Source organism: Pristiophorus japonicus, chromosome 22 (assembly GCF_044704955.1).
Source record: "Pristiophorus japonicus isolate sPriJap1 chromosome 22, sPriJap1.hap1, whole genome shotgun sequence".
Taxonomy (NCBI): Eukaryota; Metazoa; Chordata; class Chondrichthyes; family Pristiophoridae; genus Pristiophorus; species Pristiophorus japonicus.
Window position 1 is genome coordinate 38,064,126 of NC_091998.1, and position 21,098 is coordinate 38,085,223.

The window sequence follows — 21,098 nt, forward strand, 5'->3', positions numbered from 1 at the left end:
GCTTTGGACATCCCATCTTTCCTCGTTATGGGTATATGCTTAGTTTGTACACGAACGATCTCTGCTTTGAAGGCCTGCCGTTGTTATTTTCTGACCAATCTTTTTTAAGTCCACCTGTGCTAGATAGCTTCCAAATTACTGGGATTGGCTCGTTTCATCACTGATGTTTCTTTTTCCCTTTTAAAATCAAATTAAACCAAGTTATATTATTATCACTATTACCCAGATTTCTCCGGCTGAAACATGCGCAATTGCCATATTTCACTCGACCGGGTTAGATCCTGCACTGTTACATTCCTCGTTCTGCTAGAAACCTATCGATTAGGAAAGTTCTGCTTTCGGAATTCTTCACCCTCCTTGCCCTTTAGTAAGTTTTTCCCAGTCTATATTAGGGTAATTGAAATCCCCCATCATCACTGCTCTATTATTTTTAAATTTCACTGACTTTTGCCTCCAGATTTGCTCCTCAATCTTCTACTCACATTTGAGATCTATATTAAACACCCAGTAATGTAACAGCACCTTTTATGTTCCTTAACTCGTCTGAAATAGATTCGGTCTTTCAACCATCTAGTACATCGTCCCTCTGTAGAACTTTAATATTATCCTTGATCAATATTGCACATCCATCCTTTCCTTTCCCCTTCCCTATCCCTCATTGATACATGTTAGCCAGGAATGATTAGTTCCTATTTTTGCCAATGGTTAAGCTAGATCTCCGTTATTGCCATTTTATACCATAACCCCATGTGGCAACTTGCGCCTGCTAGTCGGTTTTGCATTTTAACTACCTTTACCTCTGCTCTTATTACACGATTCTTTGTTCTGTTGCTGTTTGTTACTCCTAGTTTTCTATGCACATTGTTTCTCTTCTGTAGGGGAGGACGAAAACCCCTCATTTTACCCAGAAGGAAAAGAGCTGTGGGATCTGTCTGTGCTGCAGCAGGCCAGTGTCCTGGAGGAACAGGAAACCCAGAACCAGATGTGGATTGAAACCGAGACGGTGTGGCCTTGGCAGGGCAGTGATTGGATGGGGGAGGACACCAGAGGCCCAAAGGTGGGACAGAGTCAGCCTAAAGCAAGGGACTCCAGGCCAATGGGAGTGCCCTTGCTTGAAAACTCGGGACTGACTCATCACCGATACCGGGCTATGGTCTCCCCCACGTTTACACTATGGAGGGATATTATGCAGGCCTTAATAAAACTAGGGAACCCAAAACAAATCGAGGGCCTACACAATGACTACAGGAGGCCCACACCCTTCCAACCCAATTAACACCTTCTCAATCCTTGATTCGGTTAACATCAGGGATGGCCAGTGGAAAACCCCCCGCGAAATCCAACACAGCTGCATTTTTCAAAAATCATAAGCCCACCAATGGGAAGGATTTATTTCAGCACGAAAGTCTGGCTGGATAACTGGATATAAGAAGAGGTTTCTGCCCCGACAAGTTGTTCCGTTCTCGTGTTCCAGCAAGCAGTCAGCCTTTCGACACAGAAGGAAGACCAGTGACACCAAAGCCAGAAGAAGCAAACCACCATCCCGAGACGGCATCAGTTCAGCCTCCTTTCGCTACTGGAGACTGAACCTTTTCTTTTTTACTCAAGGATCTTCCCTTGAGAGCTGGTCTCAAGTAGATCCACAGCAACAACAAGACACAACAACAACCAAGTTTCTAAGAAAAATCACAACGGAAAAAGTACGTTCAAGATCCTGAAGATAACAAAAGGAGAACCCCAAAACCACGTTTTGACCTGGAAAGACTGTAAAGGCTGTGGTGAGTATAATCTCTGGTGACCAGAACTCCCAACTCAGTTAGGTCAGGAAGGTGGGAGGTTGGGCATTGCACTGCTGTTAAACTTGTGCAAAAATGTTCATTGTATCCGTTTAGTGGGATTTAGGGAGATTGTTTTGTTGGTGTATTGCTGTTTGTTGAGATACACCTTGTCAAATAAAGTAGAAGCTTCAAGTTCCTCTCGGGATTGCCTCATTCCAGTTTTGTTGTATTACATCTCCTGATCATGAGCCTTGTGTCAGAACAGTGAAAGGGAAGCCAGGAGCGCCTCGGAAACACTCAACTATGTGCCACAGGCTAGGGAAGAAAGCGGTTAGGAGTGTTTGACACTCACAGGTGCCTCGCAGGCTAGGCATAAGCTGTGGGGGCGCACGAGTCTCAAAACCCCCTTCATAAGCTGTGGACACAGTCTCTCCAGGAGTGCTCTTGCAGCACTCAGGGTATCTCACCGGCCAGGCATAAGCTGTGAGGGCAGAAGCCCAGAGAGAGACACCCAAGGCACAACACTCCCCAAAACCCCTTACAGAACATGGTGACCGTGTTAGGACACAAGCAAACAAAAGATGTTAATATAACAGATGAGGTGATAAGAGAGGAAACTAAAATGGAGGAGAGAATTTCCTCCTACATTTTTGGCAAGGTGAAACTCAGCAAACCTTGGGTGCAAGCCCTCACACGGGCAGAGCGCCCAGTGGATGCTGCTGCTCAGTGGACAGCAGGGAAGGACCACAAACGCAGGGTGGAAAAGGCCATCTGGCTTATCTGCCTCACCCGCCAAGTCCAAAAGCTCGACCAGCGGGTGAAGGACTTGGAACAGAGTCTTCAGACATCAGAGGAGCTCTCTGCTATCCGGCTGCAGTTAGGGACAACCTGCTGGCCGAATTAGCTGAGGAGCAGCAAAGGAAGAGGCAGTTGGAGGAGCCCTTCCGAAATAGCCGGGACTATCTTCAGTGTCAGGTCACTGAGGCCAAGGGTAGTGAGGGGTCCCTCTGGGAATGGAACTCTCGGTACGCCAGAAAATTAGGGAACTGGAGAATAAATTAAAAGATGTGCAGGCAGCTTATAAGGTGGCCAGTAGCAATGAGTTTAAATGGGCAGATCACGGTCCCCGCCAGGAGAGGATTAAAACTCTCAACTACGCTCTATCCCAGGCAAAGGGATAGAGGGTTCACAGGGGACAACGGAGAATATTGTGGGGGGTAGAGGAGAATCCAAAGGCAAGGGACGGCCGACAACCTCCTGAGGCACCAGTGGTTTGTCCGGTGAGGTACCAGGAGGAACGGGGCACACAGGTAGTAGCATACCCAGGGCTGGTCAATTTGTCCTGTTCGGCAGCAGGGATTGGGGCGGGATCAGGTGACCAGGCACTGTCTGCTGCATCGGGTATGGTGGAACAGCCGGAGGTGGAGGGACCAGCGCAGAAAGATCCTGAACCGGGGCACAAGGATGGTCCTCCACAGGCAGATGGCCAAGGTCGAAGAGGGCTGGAGAGCGACTTTATTATTCCCCATGGAGTTCAATCACTCAGGGCCATAGTGGCCCATTTGGCCAAACTCACTCGCACCGTGGACCCGTCTATCCACTTCATGGTGGTGATGCAGGCAGGGGAAATTAATGGGTGCGACGAGGAAGATAGTCAAGCTGCTGCTCTTCTCGCTGGACAGCAAATTGTACGAGGCCCTCCTGGCAGAATGCCAGAGGGGGCAGCGCATATTTTCTGAGGTCCAGAGGGCCGTCCTTGAGGCTATGGGCTTCGATGACAGTAGTCCTTTCGAATTGGTCGAAAGGACAAGTCAGCTTGCAGGGGAAGCCCCGCAGGCATTTGCGGACAGCTGTGGGTGGTATACCACACAGCCTGTGGGGAGCTCCTCGACCGGGCGAATCTTTCCACGGTGCAACCGGCTGCTGGCTGAGGATGCTGGTGGCGAACTGCTTGCCCCGGCTCAAGGCCAGGGCAGAGCTGTGGTTCGATTCCCGGGACCCCAACCTCAACGAGGAAGCAGTGGTCAGGCAACTGGCACTGATCCAACGGAATGGAGGAGGGGTGGAGGAGAAAATCTCCAAAGGTCGGGTAAATGAAGTAAAACCCAACTCGATTCCCAAAAGGAAATGGCACCAGGAGGGTGGCCGCTCGTCTGATAAGGAGGGTGTGTGCTATGGGCACGGGAAAGCTGGGCATTTTAAAAGGGATTGCAGGAGCCCAGCAAAGAGATATGTGGGTGGGGGGGGGGGAACTCCATCAGGAGCCGCCCAGAGTGGGGAGATGGAGGGAGCTCCTCACCATCCCTTGATGAGATAGTAGCTGCAGTGAGGACAGCACTGGAGGGGACGGTGAAGGTAGCTACTGCAACAGGCAGGGAAGCACCAGCAACCCTGCCAGTACAGAGGCTGTGACTAGCCCAGACACAGCCTGCATACTTGTGCCCACTAAAATACGACCCCTGGGGACGACCCTGGGTCAAGATGGAAGTTGAGGGTGTACTGGGTACCTACCTTCTGGACACCGGCGCTTCCAGCACCATAGTCCATTCGGAGGCCCCTGCAACCTCACCTCTATCAAACGGGGTGCCGTATCAACTAGTTGGGTTCACAGGAAATGAGAAGGCTGGGTTTTTTCTCAGTCCCGCTCACAGTTTGTTTAGGAGCAGTCCAAACACAATGGAAGTTCGTCGTGATGGGAAAAGGGATCTTGGGGGCCGATTTCATCATCGCTCGCCAGATCCTAGTAGACTTGAGGAATCACTGTCTTTGGAGCACAGTGGACACGGGAGCAGAGGGAGAAGTCATGGTTATTGATAAGAAACAGGGAAAAGGGACTCTGTGTACCATGAAGCCAAAAGGGGATTACGACCTGGAGGTTCTGGTCGGTAACACCCCAGCCTATGAGTAAGCAAATCTTGCAGCATTTGCCACCCATAAACACGATTGTGGGAGAGTCACAGGAGTGGAGGTTAGAATAGATGGGGGTCCCACCCGCAAAAGCAGTATGGCTTTCCCCGAGAGCCTTTACTTTAACTTTAAAACCCCCTTCCTTTCGTAAGGCCAGCAGCTCGGCCAGCAGTGGACCGTGTTCCTCACTGTTGTCTGTGAATAGCAGCAGGTCGTCCACATACTGGACCAGCTGGTGTGGTTGGCTGAAGCCTTTTAAGCAGTTCGCCATGCATTGGTGAAAATTGCTGGAACTGTTACGAAAGCCCTGTGGGAGGCAGCTCCATGTATACTGCTATTCCCGGAAGGTGAAGGCAAACTTGTCCTGGTCTTCCCTCCGTACAGTGATAGACCAAAACCCATTGGATATGTCCAACACTGTGAACGTGGTTGCAGATGCAGGGATTTGAAGCAGACTTGGAGACAGTTTTAAGCTCGCTTGTCGAGCAGGGTGTTTTGAGACCTAGAGCCACCCGCTTTGGCCAGTTATGAAACTGAACAATTCTTGGAGGGCTACTGTGGATTACAGGGTGCTCAATAAAAATATCCCAGCTTGTGCTCCCATGGTAGTATTTTCCCTCAAAGAGATAGGGTGGAACTAAGGGGCTGAGCCTCCTGGATGTCAAGGGGATACAGGGTAGGCTAATAACAAATACCGATAGCTCAATAGTGCAGAAAGCCGAGAGGAGTATAGCAAGTGCAGTGGTGAAATAAAAAAGGAAATTAGGAAGGAAAAGAGAGAACATGACAAAAAAATTGGCAAGTAAAGTCAAGGAAAACACAAGGATGGTTTATAAATACATTAAGTGCAAGAGGATAACAAAAGACAGTTTTTGGCCAATTGGAGACCATAAAGGTAACCTGTCTGTGGAGGCACATGACATGGGTATGGTTTTTAATGAAAACTTTGTGCCTGTTTTGACACAAAAGATGCAGACACTGCAATCAAGGAGGTGGAGTGCGCTCTTCTGTCTCCCTCTGACATTAGATGAAATAACCATAGTGAGAGAAGAAATTTAAGGGAGTTAGCAGGTCTGAAAGTTGATAAATCTTCAGGCCCAGATGAAACGTATCCCTGGTTGTTAAGAGAAGCAAAAGATGAAATAGCAGAAGCTCGTACCATCATTTTCCAATCCCCTCTGGCTGAAGGTGTGTTGCCGGAGGACTGCTAACATTGTACCTATGTATAAAAGGGGAGAAAGGAATAGAGTGAGCAATTCGAGGTCAGTCAGCCTAACCTCGGTAGTAGCAAAATTATTGGAGAAAATTCAGAGGGAGGGACAGGATAAAGGCACGGATTAATCAAGGACAGTCAGCATGGATATGTTAAGGGAAGGTCGTGTCTGACTAACTTCATTACATTTTTTGAGGAGGTAACATGGAGGGCCGATGAGAGTAGTGCATATGATCTAGTGTATATGGATTTAGCAAGGCTTTTGATAAGATCCCACATGGAAGACTGGTCATGAAAGTAAACCCTGGGTTCCAAGGCAAAGTGGCAAGTTGGATCCAAAATTGTCTCAGAGGCAGGAAGCAAAGCTCAATGGTTGATGGGTGCTTTTGGGACTGCAAGTCTGTTTTCAGTGGGGTTCTGTACGGCTCAGTACCAGGTTCCTTGCTTTTTGTGGTATCTGTCAATGATTTAGACTTGAATGTAGGGGGCATGATTAAAAAGTTTTCAGATGATACAAAAATTGGCTGTGCGGTTGTTAATGAAGAAGAACTGGAGAATTTTAGCAACGAAGAAAGATTGGATAGGCTAGGTTTGTTTTCTTTGGAACAGAGGCAGCTGAATGGAGACCTAATTGAGGTGTATAAAATTATGAGGGGCCTAGATAGAGTGGATAGGAAGGACCTATTTCCCTTAGCAGAGCCCTCCTGTATGGCTCAGAGACGTGGACCATATACAGTAGACACCTTAAATCGCTGGAGAAATACCACCAACGATGTCTCCGCAAAATCCTGCAAATCCCCTGGGAGGACTGATGCAGCAACGTTAGCATCCTTCATCAGGCCAACATCCGCAGCATTGAAGCACTGACCACACTCGACCAGCTGCACTAGGCGGGCCACATTGTTCGCATGCCTAACACAAGATTCCTAAAGCAAGCGCTCTACTCGGAATTCCTACACGGCAAGCGACCGCTAGGTGGGCAAAGGGAACGTTTCAAGGACATCCTCAAAGCCTCCTTGATAAAATGCAACATCCCTACTGACACCTGGGAGTATCTGCACACCCAAGGTGGAGGAAGTGCATCTGGGAGGGTGCTCAGCACCTCGAGTCTTGTCGCCGAGAGCATGCAGAAATGAAGCGCAGGCAGCGGAAAGAGCGTGCTGCAAACCTGTCCCACCCACCCTTTACTCCAACCTCTGCCTGTCCCACCTGTGACAGAAACTGTAATTCCTGTACTGGACTGTTCAGTCACCTAAGAACACATTTTTAGAGTGGAAGCAAGTTTTTCTGGATTTCGAAGGACTGCCTATGATGACGATATCAAACAGGGGGGATAGATTTAAAGTAATTGGTAGGAGGTTTAAAGGGAATATGATTGGAAACTTTTTCACACAGAGAGTGGGGGGTCTGGAACTCATGGCCTGACAGGCCACATTTAAAAAGTACTTGGATGTGCACTTGAAGTGCTGTAACCTATTGTGCTATGGACGGAGAGCTGGAAAATGGGATTAGGTTGGATAGCTCTTTGTCGGCCGATGCAATGGGCCAAAATGGCCTCCTTCCGTGCTGTAAATTTCTAAGATTCTGTGACAAGAAAATTAAGTGTAAGAGAAGATCAACGGGCTGGTGATAGAAGATGCATTAAGATAATATTTGAGAGAGAAGTAGATTGCAGAAAGACTAAAAAAAAATGTGAAAACCCAATTATGACGGAGCTGGGATATATCTCAGGAAGGTAAGCTTATTATTAATAAATTGTTAATAAACAAAGAAATAAAACAACAGTGGGCAATATTCAAAGGAGAAATCAATAGCGTTCAGGAGAAATACATTCCAGGATAAAATAAGATTAATCCAACAAAGAATGAGATGCAAACTTAAAGTGCTGGAAAAAAAATAATTAATGCTTCAGGCCGATGCCGTTTCATCAAAACTGGAAAATGTTGCAGATTTAACAGGGTTTAAACAAGTACAGAGTTGGGGAAAGAAGTGGAGGGGATGAAAGAACAAAAGAGAAGGTCTGTGATATGATGGAAGGCAGGAGTGATTAAATGAAGAGCAGAATGATTACCAGCACCTGCTTTCCAAAAAAATGGGAGCTGCAATTACGATATAAATTTGTTGAATTCGATGTTGAAGCCAGAAGCTTATAAAGTGCCTAATTGAAAGATGAATTACTGTTCCATGAGCTTCCATTGTGCTTCATTGGAAGAATGTAGGAGGCTGAGGACAGAGAGGGCAGTATGGGAGTAAGATGGATAATTAAAATGGCAAGCTTGCGGACGGAATGGAGCTGCTCATCAAAACAATCACCCAATTTGTGCTTGGTCTCGTGAACGTATATCAGCCTGCATCGCGAACATCTAATTCACTATATTAAACAAAGAGAATGCAAGTAAATCACTGGTTCACCTGGAAGGAATTTTTGGGGACATGGACGGTGGGAAGAGAGGAGATGAATGGCGAGGTGTTGCATCTCCTGCGGTTGCATGGGAAGGATCCATTTTCCACTAAATCTATTAACACAAGTTGGTATGGTCATCAATAGTCCAAACAATGTTCAGTTTGAGAGGAAGAGAGTAAAAATGTATGGAGGTTATGTTGAATATACATTATACATCAATGATTTAGACAAAGGAATTGAATGTAACATCTCCAAGTTTACAGATGACACTAAGCTGGGTGGCAGTGTGAACCCTGAGGATGCTAAGAGGCTGCAAGGTGACTTGGACAGGTTAAGTGAGTGGGCAAATGCATGGCAGATGCATTATAATGTAGACAAATGTGAGGTTATCCACTTTGGTGGCAAAGACCTGGGTTTCATGGTGCATCAGTCATTGAAAGTTGGCATGCAGATACAGCAGGTGTTGAAGAAAGCTAATGGCATGTTGGCCTTCATAGCGAGACGATTTGAGTATAGGAGCAGGGAAGTCTTACTGCAGTTGTACAGGGCCTTGAATATAGTGTGCAGTTTTGGTCTCCTAATCTGAGGAAGGACATTCTTGATATTGAGGGAGTGCAGCGAAGGCTCACCAGACAGATTCCAGGAATTTTGAAGAATGAGAGGGGATCTTATAGAAACATATAAAATTCTGCCGGGATTGGACAGGTTAGATGCAGGAAGAATGTTCCTGATGTTGGGAAGTCCAGAACCAGGGGTCACAGTCTAAGGATAAGTGGTAAGCCATTTAGGACCGAGATGACGAGAAACTTCTTCACTCAGAGAATGGTGAACCTATGGAATTCTCTACCACAGAAAGTTGTTGAGGCCAGTTAGTTAGATATATTCAAAAGGGAGTTAGATGTGACCCTTATGGCTAAAGGGATCAAGGGGTATGGACAGAAAGCAAGAATGGGGTACTGAAGTTGCATTATCAGCCATGATCATATTGAATGGTGGTGCAGGCTCAAAGGGCTGAATGACCTACTCCTGCACCTATTTTCTATGTTTCTATGAATTTAGATAGAAGCCTGGTTAGAACACACTTGGAGAAATGTGTGCAGTTATGGCCTCCATACAACAAAAATTTCACTGAAGGACGAGAGAAAGTGCAGAAAATATGTACAAGGTTGTGAGACGAATTGAGTGGATACAACTATCAGAAAGGTTGGGCAGCCTGGGGCTGGGACTAAGATGAGGAATGACAGAGGTCTTCAAAATTGCAAATGAGTCTGATTGAGTGAATGTGGAGAAAAAGTTTTTGCTTGTGGGTAAGTCAAGAACAAGAAGGAATAATAAAATAGTAAAATAGCCACTGACAGATAAATTAGTTAGGAGTGTTATTTTTACATAGACAGTGGGAACATAAGAAATAGGAGCAGGAGTAGGCCATTCTGCCCCTCAAGCCTGCTCCATCATCTAATACTATCATGGCTGATCCGATCATGGTCTCAGCTCCACTTCCCTGCCCGCACCCTTATTCCCTTATTGGTTAATGGAAATGTCCTCTCTGCATTCACCTTGTTGAAACCATTCATTATCTTATATATTTCAATAACATCCCCTCTCAGTCCTCTGAACTCCAATGTGTATAGACCCAACCTATCTTCATAAGTCAACCCCCTCATCTCTGGAATCAACCTAGTCAATAGCCTCCAATGCAAATACATCCTTCCTTAAATACGGAGATCAAAACCGTATTGGCCTCACCAATACCCTGTACTTTTGTAGCAGGACTTCTCTGCTTTTATACTCTATCCCCCTTGAAACAAAGGCCATTTTCCTTCCTGATTGCATGCTGTACGTGCATACTATCTTTTTGTATTTCATGCACAAGGCCCCCCATATCCCTCTCTACTGCAGCACTTTGCAATTTTTCTCCATTTAAATTATAGCTGGCTTTTCTATTTTTTCTGCCAAAGTGGATAATCTCACATTTTCCCACATTATACTCAATCTGCCAAATTTTTGCCCACTCACTTAGCCTGTCTATATCCCTTGGCAGATTATTTGTGTAATCCTCACAATTTGCTTCCCCACCCACCTTCATATCATCAGCAAACTTGGCTACATTACACTAGGTTACTTCATCCAAGTCATTAATATAGATTGTAAATAGTTGAGGACCCAGCACCGATCCCTGCGGCACCCCACGAGTCACTGTTTGGCAATCACATAATGAATCATTTGTCCGGACTCTCTGTTTTGTTAGTTAGCCAATCCTCTATCCATGCTAATATATTACCCCAACCCCGTGAGCTTTTATCTTCTACAGTAACCTCATCCCACCATGCCCCGTATCCTTCAATTGTCTTCTCCCTCGTTTACTTATCAAGTTTTCCCTTGAATGCATCAATGTTAACTGCTTGAAACACCCCATTTCTACATGCTTACCAGCAGGGTAATGAGCAGAGTGAATAAGGGGGAACCAGTGGATGTGGTGTATTTGGATTTCCAGAAGGCATTCGATAAAGTGCCGCATAAGAGGTTACACACAAGAACGAAGTTCACAGGGTTGGGGGTAATATATTAGCATGGATAGAGGATTGGCTAACTAAAAGAAAACAGACAGTCGGCATAAGTGATTCATTCTCGGGTTGGCAATCAGTAACTAGTGGGATGCCGCAGGGATCAGTGCTCGGACCCCAACTATTTACAATCTATATTAACAACTTGGAGGAAGCGACCGAGTGTAACGTAGCCAAGTTTGTTGACGATACAAAGATGGGAGGAAAAGCAATGTGTGAGGAGGGTACAAAAAATATGCAAAAGGACATAGATAGGCTAAGTAAGTGGGCAAAAATTTGGCAGATGGAGTATAATGTTAGAAATTGTGAGGTCATGCACTTTGGCAGAAAAAAAATCAAAGAGCAAGTTATTATTTAAATGGAGAAAAATTGCAAAGTGCTGCAGTACAGCAGGACCTGGGGGTACTTGTGCATGAAACACAAAAGGTTAGTGTGCAGGTACAGCAAGTAATCAGGAAGGCCAATGGATCTTGGCCTTTATTGCAAAAGGGATGAAGTATAACAGCAGGGAAGTCTTGATACAGTTATATAGGGTATTGGTGAGGCCACACCTGGAATACTGCATGCGATTTTGGTTTCCATATTTACAAAAGGATATACTTGCTTTGGAGGCAGTTGAAGAAGGTTCACTGGGGTGATTCCGGAGATGAGGGGGTTGATTCTGAGGAAATGTTGAGTAGGATGGGCCTCTACTCATTGGAACTCAGAAGACTGAGAGATGATCTTATCCAAACGTATAAGATTATGAGGGGGCTTGACAAGGTGGATGCAGAGAGGATGTTTCCACTGATAGAGGAGACGAGAAATAGAGGGCATAATCTTAGAATAATGGGCTGCCCAGTTAAAACTGAGATGAGGAGAAATTTCTTCTCTCAGAGGGTTGTGAATCTGTGGAATATGCTGCCTCAGAGAGTTGTGGAAGCTGGGACATTGAATAAATTTAAGACAGAAATAGACAGTTCCTTAAATGATAAGGGAATAAGGGGAGCGGGCAGGGAAGTGGACCTGAGTCCATGACCGGATCAACTATGATCATATTAAATGGCGGAGCAAGCCCGAGGGGCCCTATGGCCTACTCCTGGTCCTATTTCTTCTGTTCTTGTTATAGGCGTGCTGCGCAGCAGTTCTAGGGTTGCAAAGAGGAGTTATGAGCCAAGTGCTCAGTGCATAACTCTTGTCACCGAGGAACCAGCTGCAATCTTGATTTGGACCAGTGAAGAAGTCTGGCACAATGGTCTGCCGCAGTATGAAATAATCATGGCTGCTGCCAGGAAATTGGGCATCCACTTGCAAAATGTTATGGTTGTGGTCGCAAACCAGTTGAAAATTGAGGGAGTGGAAGCCCTTGCAGTGTTGGAAATGCTCAGCAGTGTGTTGGGATGCCCTCAGACTGACATGGGTGCCAGCAATGACCCGCAATGGTAGGAATCCAACTGTTTGTCCCTGTAGGGAAGGAGATGTAATCGGCCCTCCTCCAATAGAGCCCATTGTGACCTCCCGTATCGATGTATCGGCCGCAAACTGTGAGATGGAGATGTCCACAGTGGCAGCTTGGAAAGATCCAGTGGCATAAATTTTGAGGGTGAATGTAACCTTGTATGTCAAGCTCAGGGTTGTCCTAGAAACATAGAAACATAGAAAATAGGTGCAGGAGTAGGCCATTCAGCCCTTCTAGCCTGCACCGCCATTCAATGAGTTCATGGCTGAACATGAAACTTCAGTACCCCCTTCCTGCTTTCTCGCCATAACCCTTGATCCCCCGTACCCATATTTGTGGCTCCAAGGCTGCCTGAAGGAATTTGCAGAGCTCTGTCACTATGTCCTTGTGGAAGCGTAGTTTGCGCAGGCACTGATGGTTATTCAGGTCCCTGTATGAGAATTGGTGGTGGAAGATGCTTTGTCGATATGGCCTTCCGCCCCCACGTCTGTGCAGCTGCCTTGCTCTCTGTTGTGCCTCATTGGCTTCTCGCTGCTGGTCGGTTGGCTCTTCCACCTCTGCACAAGGATCACGGTACTGAATGATTGTCCATTCATGTTCCCTGATAATTTCCTCTTGGTACATCTTGTTCCATATAATTTATTGTTTATTTGGTTACTACGCATTTTCTAATATATGTTGTGTTTCATACACTTTTTGATTTTATTTTAACAGTTTTGAATTGGAGCTGTTTACAATATACATCGATGACCTGGAAGAGGGGACAGAGTGTAGTGTAACAAAATTTGCAGATGACACAAAGATTAGTGGGAAAGCGGGTGGTGTAGGGGACACAGAAAGGCTGCATAGAGATTTAGATATGTTAAGCGAATGGGCTAAGGTTTGGCAGATGGAATACAATGTCGGAAAGTGTGAGGTTATCCACCTTGGGAAAGAAAACAGTAAAAGGGAATATTATTTGAATGGGGAGAAATTACAACATGCTGCGGTGCAGAGGGACCTGGGGGTCCTTGTGCATGAATCCCAAAAAGTTAGTTTGCAGGTGCAGCAGGTAATCAGGAAGGCGAATGGAATGTTGGCCTTCATTGCCAGAGGAATGGAGTACAACAGCAGGGAGGTCCTGCTGCAACTGTATAGGGTATTGGTGAGGCCGCACCTCGAGTACTGCGTGCAGTTTTGGTCACCTTATTTAAGGAAGGATATACTAGCTTTGGAGGGGGTACAGAGACGATTCACTAGGCTGATTCCGGAGATGAGGGGGTTACCTTATGATGATAGATTGAGTAGACTGGGTCTTTACTCGTTGGAGTTCAGAAAGATGAGGGGTGATCTTATAGAAACATTTAAAATAATGAAAGGGATAGACAAGATAGAGACTGGTCGGGAGACTAAAACTAGGGGGCACAGCCTCAAAATACGGGGGAAGCCAATTTAAAACCGAGTTGAGAAGGACTTTCTTCTCCCGGAGGGTTGTGAATCTGTGGAATTCTCTGCCCAAGGAAGCAGCTGAGGCTAGCTCATTGAATGTATTCAAGTCACAGATAGACAGATTTTTAACCAATAAGGGAATTAAGGGTTACGGGGAGAGGGCGGGTAAATGGAGCCGAGTCCACGGCCAGATCAGCCATGATCTTGTTGAATGGCGGAGCAGGCTCGAGGGGCTTGATGGCCTACTCCTGTTCCTAATTCTTATGTTCTTATGTTCTTATGAGCTGGCCCAGCTCTGTGTATTATCACTGACTGCAGTGATTCTACATTCACCCACTTTCCAGGGATCACCATTGTTTCTTTCACAGCTTTGCTGCATTTATCCACTGTAAAACAAGGCAGTGTGTCTGAGCCGTGCCGCTCAGACCTGCTTCACAGTCACAGTCCATACATGGGCTTTGCAACTTTCTCGGGCAACTTGCTAAAGATTTGAGGAAATGTGTTGCGGTTCAATGTAAGACCGTCAGAGAGGCGCAGAGACCACAGACACATTTACTGTTAATCAGAAGTTATACATTTTCACAATCGATAAACTGTACCAGGGCGAAAAGTGCTGTGTTCCCGGTAAACAAAAAGGAAAGTGTTTTATAGAAGCTGACCACTTGGAATTGAGGATGACTTAACAGAACCCCAGAGTGTGAAAAGTCTCTCGCAGTCCACAGTGCCTCAGAACAGTCGCTGTGTGTTTGCTGTTCTGTTGTACTGACAGGAAGCACCTGGCATTGTGGTGAGTTCTGTGCTCGCGTTTTGTTGACTGCTCACCTGAAATATTGACATACTGCTGCTGAACATTTCATCTCGGATTTGAACTTAGGCTGCATATCATTCAGTGGGCCAATGCATCGGGGAAAGCATATCTGGATAAAGTCATTCATTCACTGGAAATACATGACTCTAAGGGTGTGCAAATAAACGTATCCCCGAAAAATATCAATAGGTCAGGATACATAGGTTGTTTCTGAGTCCAACTAAATTAGGAATTTCAGGAGCAACAGGAGCAGCGATTCTCCCTGTGCTTTTGAAGAGAAACAGAAGAATTCAGGAGACGATCAGGCATATTTGTGTATTTCTCTATATATAGATCAATGGAACATTAACACTGTAAAATATCTAATACAATCAGGGAGAATGCCGCCTGTGTCAATGTAAATGGTTAACTTGCTGTGATCCAAACAGGGAGAGTGTAACTATATTAATGAAAATGGTTAACTTGCTGTGATCCAATCAGCAGTTGTGCAGCCTGCATCTATATGAACGGATAACTCGCTGCAGGACAACCAGGAGAATTGCAACCTGCATCAATGTAAATGGTTAACTCACGGCACGGTGATCTAATATAAAGTGGGGATCCGAAGGTAATCTGTAATCTGTCCATTGTATCTCAATAAATGTAAATGTGGCAGAACAAAAGCAAAAAATTGCGGATGCTGGATTAACATAAGAAATAGGAGCAGGAGTAGGCTATTCGACACCTCGAGCATGCTCTGCCATTTAATACGATCATAGCTGATCCGATCATGGACTCAGGTCCACTTCCCTGCCCAACCCCATAACCCCTTATCGGTTAGAAAACTGTCTATCTCTGTGATAAATTTATTCAATGACCCAGCTTCCACAGCTCTCTGAGGCAGTGAATTCCGTAAATTTACAATCCACAAATCAGTTTTAAATGGGCGGCCCCTGATTCTAAGATTATGCCCCCGAGTTCTAATCTCCCCTATCGGTGGAAACATCCTCTCTGCATCCACCTTGTCAAGCCCCCTCATAATCTTATACGTTTCGATAAGATCACCTCACAATCTTCTGAATTCCAATGAGTACTCAACCATTCCTCATAAATCAAACCCCTCACCTCCGGCATCAACCTAGTGAACCTTCTCTGAACTGCCTCCAAAACAAGTACTGGCAACTCTCGATTAAATCGGCCCTCGGGGATCGGGCTATTCTGGGTAAATGATTTTGCCGCTCGGGCGAGTGCACGTACTTGCCGAGAATGTTTGGGTCCCAAATTTATATTTTAATGCTAGATTAACTTGCTGGAGTCAACGACCCCTCCCTCAAATCAATGTTGAAACTAGTTAGAACACCAATTTGATGAGCCTAATCCCCAATCCTTCAGCAGTCATCGGTCGGCGGAGAAAGAGCACAGACAAGCCGGGTGGTGCCAGCATGCAGGTTCCCCAGATCCTGCCTAGAAACCCGAGCTCATTCCCTGCTAGTGCCGCGATCAGGCCCAGCGGCGTGGCTGAAAGGCGAAATGGCCAGTCTAAAGGCTTCAACTGCTGGAGATCGAATGGGACTCGGCTTTACTTACTCCCGAGGCCGGGCGGCACCCTCAGTGACAGACAGGTGCAGAAAGTGGTCAGCGCAGGACTGTGTGGGGTGGGTTTAATGATCGTGTGCAGCTGTACACGGGACAGAATCACAGTTTTTAAAAGTGCAATTGCAGCGGGTTCTCCGTTAGATCCGTGTACGGATAATCGAGAGTTGCCTGTATCATAATAATAGTGATTACATCTGTCGGTTATGTGTTGCATCAGTCTCTATGACAGTACCTAGCAATAATATCAGGCAATGATCTCATGCCATGTTGTCCTGTTACCTTTTACAGAAGAAGTTATCAACGATGAGGTCTGAGCAGAAGAGAACAGGTGGAGACATCACTGAGATGGAGGAGCGGGTGCTCGCACTCATGGGGAAGCACACCCAGATGGCCACGCAAGCATCTGCAGACCCTGAAGTGAAGCGACGTGAGTAAAGATTATACCATTGCGTGATTTAGTCAATAGCTGTCATATCCAAACAATAATATACGATAGATGATTTCTAAAATTGTCCTAAAAATAATGCTGACCTAATGAAAATCATTGCAATGAAGAATGTGTTGATGATCATGAAATGTGATGTCTGTGATGATTTTGATAGCGGTGGTGCTTTTGTCGTGCAAATGCTGTGTGTCGTGCTGTATTCACCTTGTGATCATTCTCTAATAACCTCATTTGTGTTTTGCAGCTCAGCCAGCAGCGCGGTCCCAGGCAAGACCACAGAGGCCAGAAGATGGGGGCACGGGGCCGGACTCGCCGGACGATCCTACATCTGGTGCTGAGGAGGTCCGATTCTCGCCCGTCAATCCGCTGGGTCTGTTCTCTACGGATGAGAGTGCGACCTTCAAGTAACCTGCATCACCATGTTCCAGAAGGTATTCCACCCCAAGGCCACCTAGTGCTCCTCCGGCCATTCCCGCCTCCACTCTGGAGGTACCGGGCTCAAGCACCTTGCCGCAGACCACTCGATTTGTCCGCAGGACGCCGCCGACCCCGCGGAGGTTTCGTGGATGCAGCAGGTCTGGTCCACGAGAGCAGAGAGATGGTACAGTTGTCCAGGAGGACTGTAGACATTGGTGACCAGATCTTCGAACTATTGAGGGGCATATCCCGACAGCTGGCCACCATGACTGTGTACGTTCCGCGGATGGCGGAGCCCCTGGAGGCAATAGCCAGGAACATGTTCAGCATCCATCCCCTCGTCCTACTCTTGGTGGAGCATCAGTACCTTCTGGCAATTCTTGTCCCCACCTGATAGCAAGGTTGTGTAGCATGGAGCACACGACCACAAATTTAGCTATTTGCTCAGGATTGTATTTTAGCTCCCCTCCTGAGTGCTCCAGGCATCTAAATCGCTGCTTAAGAACAGTTATTGTTTTCTGGATCACATTGCTTGTGTCTCTGTGGCTGTGGTTGTATCGCTTCTCGGCCTCGGTGTGGGTGTCACACGGGTGGAGTGGCGGGGGGGGGGGGGGGGGCGGGGGTCATCAGCCAGTTGGCTAGGCCATATTGTATTGTCACCAAGCATCCAGCATTGTCCTTATGGCTGACTATTAAACATGTTAGGATCAGCGCTCTCACGCAGGATGTGAGCCTTATCGAAGCTGCTCGAACATTTGGCATTCACTGCCATTATTATCTGGTTGTGGTCGACAACTAGTTGGACCTTCAGGGAGTGAAATCCTTTTCTGTTACGAAAAAGCTCTGGGACCTGGGAAAGTGCCTGCATGGCGATTTGAGTGCACTGTATTGCTCCCTGGGGAATTTAGCAATGCGGTAGAATGCTCCAACCATTATCTGGGCTGATGAGGTTGCATATTTCAGTGATCTTGTGGAAACGCAGTTTCAGAAGGCAGATGTGCTCAGACACGTCGAGATAGACGTCTTCTTCCTGTAAGTGTGGAGTGTGTATGGTCTGGACCTCCTCCTCATTCTGTCATGTCTTAGATTGGGCACATAATGATGTGCATTAGACGTTGTGCCATTTGCACTCTGCAGCATCTGCGTATTAATCGATGCAGACTGAGAAAGGCCCCACTCCAATGAAAGTATAATAGCGATTGATCAGCAGCAATAATTTCCACACTGAAAGACACTTTCAGTAAAACTCAATCATCCAGAGTCTGAAAAGATGTCTGTTGAAATGGTCACTTCACCTGAGAAGAACTCCAGAGTCAATCCAAACTCCCCTGAAATTGAAGCAGCCTAATCAATGAAGCGACCTGTGATTTGAAAAAATGGCGCCCACACTGCTGTGATTCGTTAAGAACAGTTCCACTTTTTCAGAGCGGTGTTTTGGGCGAGCGATATTGTAAGCGAGATGGTGAAAGTGACGCTGGGTGATCTCCTCGGCGTTAGTTTCGGCAAATGTGATTTTTACAACAAAAAAGGTGGGCGGTCGGTATTATTGAATCTCGGCAATGATCACATGTGGACGATATTATGGGTGTTGGTTTCACCCATTCTGATGATTCCACCCAAACAAAGTGCTGTAAAATGTACATGACAAAAGTAACGCTCGGCGATAAGTGTCAGAAAAAGTGGCGTCAGTTTCCATTTTGTTGCTCAAGGAGGAACTGAAGGATATCCTTATTAGGTGGGAAATTGTGTTAGGGAAATTGATGGGATTGAAGGCCAATAAATCCCCGGGGCCTGTTAGTCTGCATCCCAAAGTACATAAGGAAGCTACAGTGTTAAAACCAAGGAAGAGGCATATAAATTGGCTATAAAAAGCAACAAACCTGAGGACTGGGAGAAATTTAGAATTCAACAGAGGAGGACTAAGGGTTTAATTCAGAGGGGGAAAATGGAGTACGAGAGGAAGCTTGTCGGGAACATAAAAACTGACTGCAAAAGCTTCTATAAATATGTGAAGAGAAAAAGATTAATGAAGGCAAACGTAGGTCCCTTGCAGTGGGATTCAGGTGAATTTATAATGGGGAACAAAGAAATGGCAGACCAATTGAACAAATACTTCGGTTCTGTTTTCACGAGGGAAGACACAAATAACCTGAGGGGATAATGGGTCTAGTGACAAGGAGGAACTGAAGGATATCCTTATTAGGCGGGAAATTGTGTTAGGGAAATTGATGGGATTGAAGGCGGGAAATCCCCGGGGCCTGATAGTCTGCATCCCAGAGTACTTAAGGAAGTGGCCATAGAAATAGTGGATGCATTGGTGATCATTTTCCAACAGTCTATCGACTCTGGATCCGTTCCTATGGACTGGAGGGTAGCTAATGTAACAGCACTTTTTAAAAAAGGAGGGAGAGAAAACGTGTAATTATAAACCGGTTAGCCTGACATCAGTAGTGGAGAAAATGTTGGAATCAATCATTAAGGATGAAATAGAAGCGCATTTGGAAAGCAATGACAGGATCGGTCCAAGTCAGCATGGACTTATGAAAGGGAAATCATGCTTGATGAATCTTCTGGAATTTTTTGAGGATGTAACTTGCAGAGTGGACAAGGGAGAACCAGTGGATGTAGTGTATTTGGACTTTCAAAAGGCTTTTGACAAGGTCCCGCACAAGAGACTGGTGTGCAAAATCAAAGCACATGGTATTGGGGGTAATGTACTGACGTGGATAGAGAACTGGTTGGCAGACAGGAAGCAGAGAGTCGGGATGAAAGGGTCCTTTTCAGAATGGCAGGCAGTGACGAGTGGAGTGCCTCAGGGCTCAGTGCTGGGACCCCAGCTCTTTACAATATACATTTACTATTTAGATGAAGGAATTGAGTGTAATATCTCCAAGTTTGCAGATGACACTAAACTGGGTGACGGTGTGAGCTGTGAGGAGGACGCTAAGAGGCTGCAGGCTGACTTGGACAGGTTAGGTGAGAGGGCAAATGCATGTCAGATGCAGTATAATGTGGATAAATGTGACGTTATCCATTTTGGGAGCAAAAACACAAAGGCAGATTATCTGAATAGCGGCAGATTAGGAAAAGGGGAGGTGCAATGAGACCTGGGTGTCATGGTTCATCAGTCATTGAAAGTTGGCATGCAGGTACAGCAGGCGGTGAAGGTGGCAAATGGTATGTTGGCATTCATTGCTAGGAGATTTGAGTATAGGAGCAGGGAGGTCTTACTGCAGTTATACAGGGCCTTAGTGAGGCCTCACCTGGAATATTGTGTTCAGTTTTGGTCTCCTAATCTGAGGAAGGATGTTCTTGCTATTGAGGGAGTGCAGCGAAGGTTCACCAGACTGATTCCAGGGATGGCTGGACTGTCATATGAGGAGAGACTGAATCGACTGGGCCTTTATTCACTGGAGTTTAGAAGGATGAGAGGGGATCTCATAGAAACATATAAGATTCTGACGGGACTGGACAGGTTAGATGCAGGAAGAATGTTCCCGATGTTGGGGAAGTCCAGAACCAGGGGACATAGTCTTAGGATAAGGAGTAGGCCAATTAGAACTGAGATGAGGAGAAACTTCTTCACTCAGAGAGTTGTTCAACTGTGGAATTCCCTGCCGCAGAGAGTTGTTGATGCTAGCTCATTGGATATATTCAAGAGGGAGTTAGATATGGCCCTTACGGCTAGGGGGATCAAGGGGTATGGAGAGAAAGCAGGAAAGGGGTACTGAGAGTGATCAGCCATGATTTTATTGAATGGCGGTACAGGCTCGAAGGGCCGATTGGCCTACTCCTGCACCTATTTTCTATGTTTCTAAATGGGTGATATCTCGGTGTTATACCTCATTTCAGTGGTAAAATGGACGTTAAGTGGTCGTTATGCATGCAAAAATAATGGAAAATCTAGCCCATTCTTACATAACCTAAACTTGAGTTCCTTGTTCTTTCCAAGCTGTTAAATTAAAATATTCTCTCAAATAGGCATACTATCCAGCCCCGTAATTATGTTATCGACCTCTATCAGCTCACCTCTAAGTCTATGCTGCTTCAAACCAAATAGCCCAAAGCTCTTGAGATTATCCGAGTAGCTGAGGTTCTTTAAGCTTGGAATCGTTCTCATA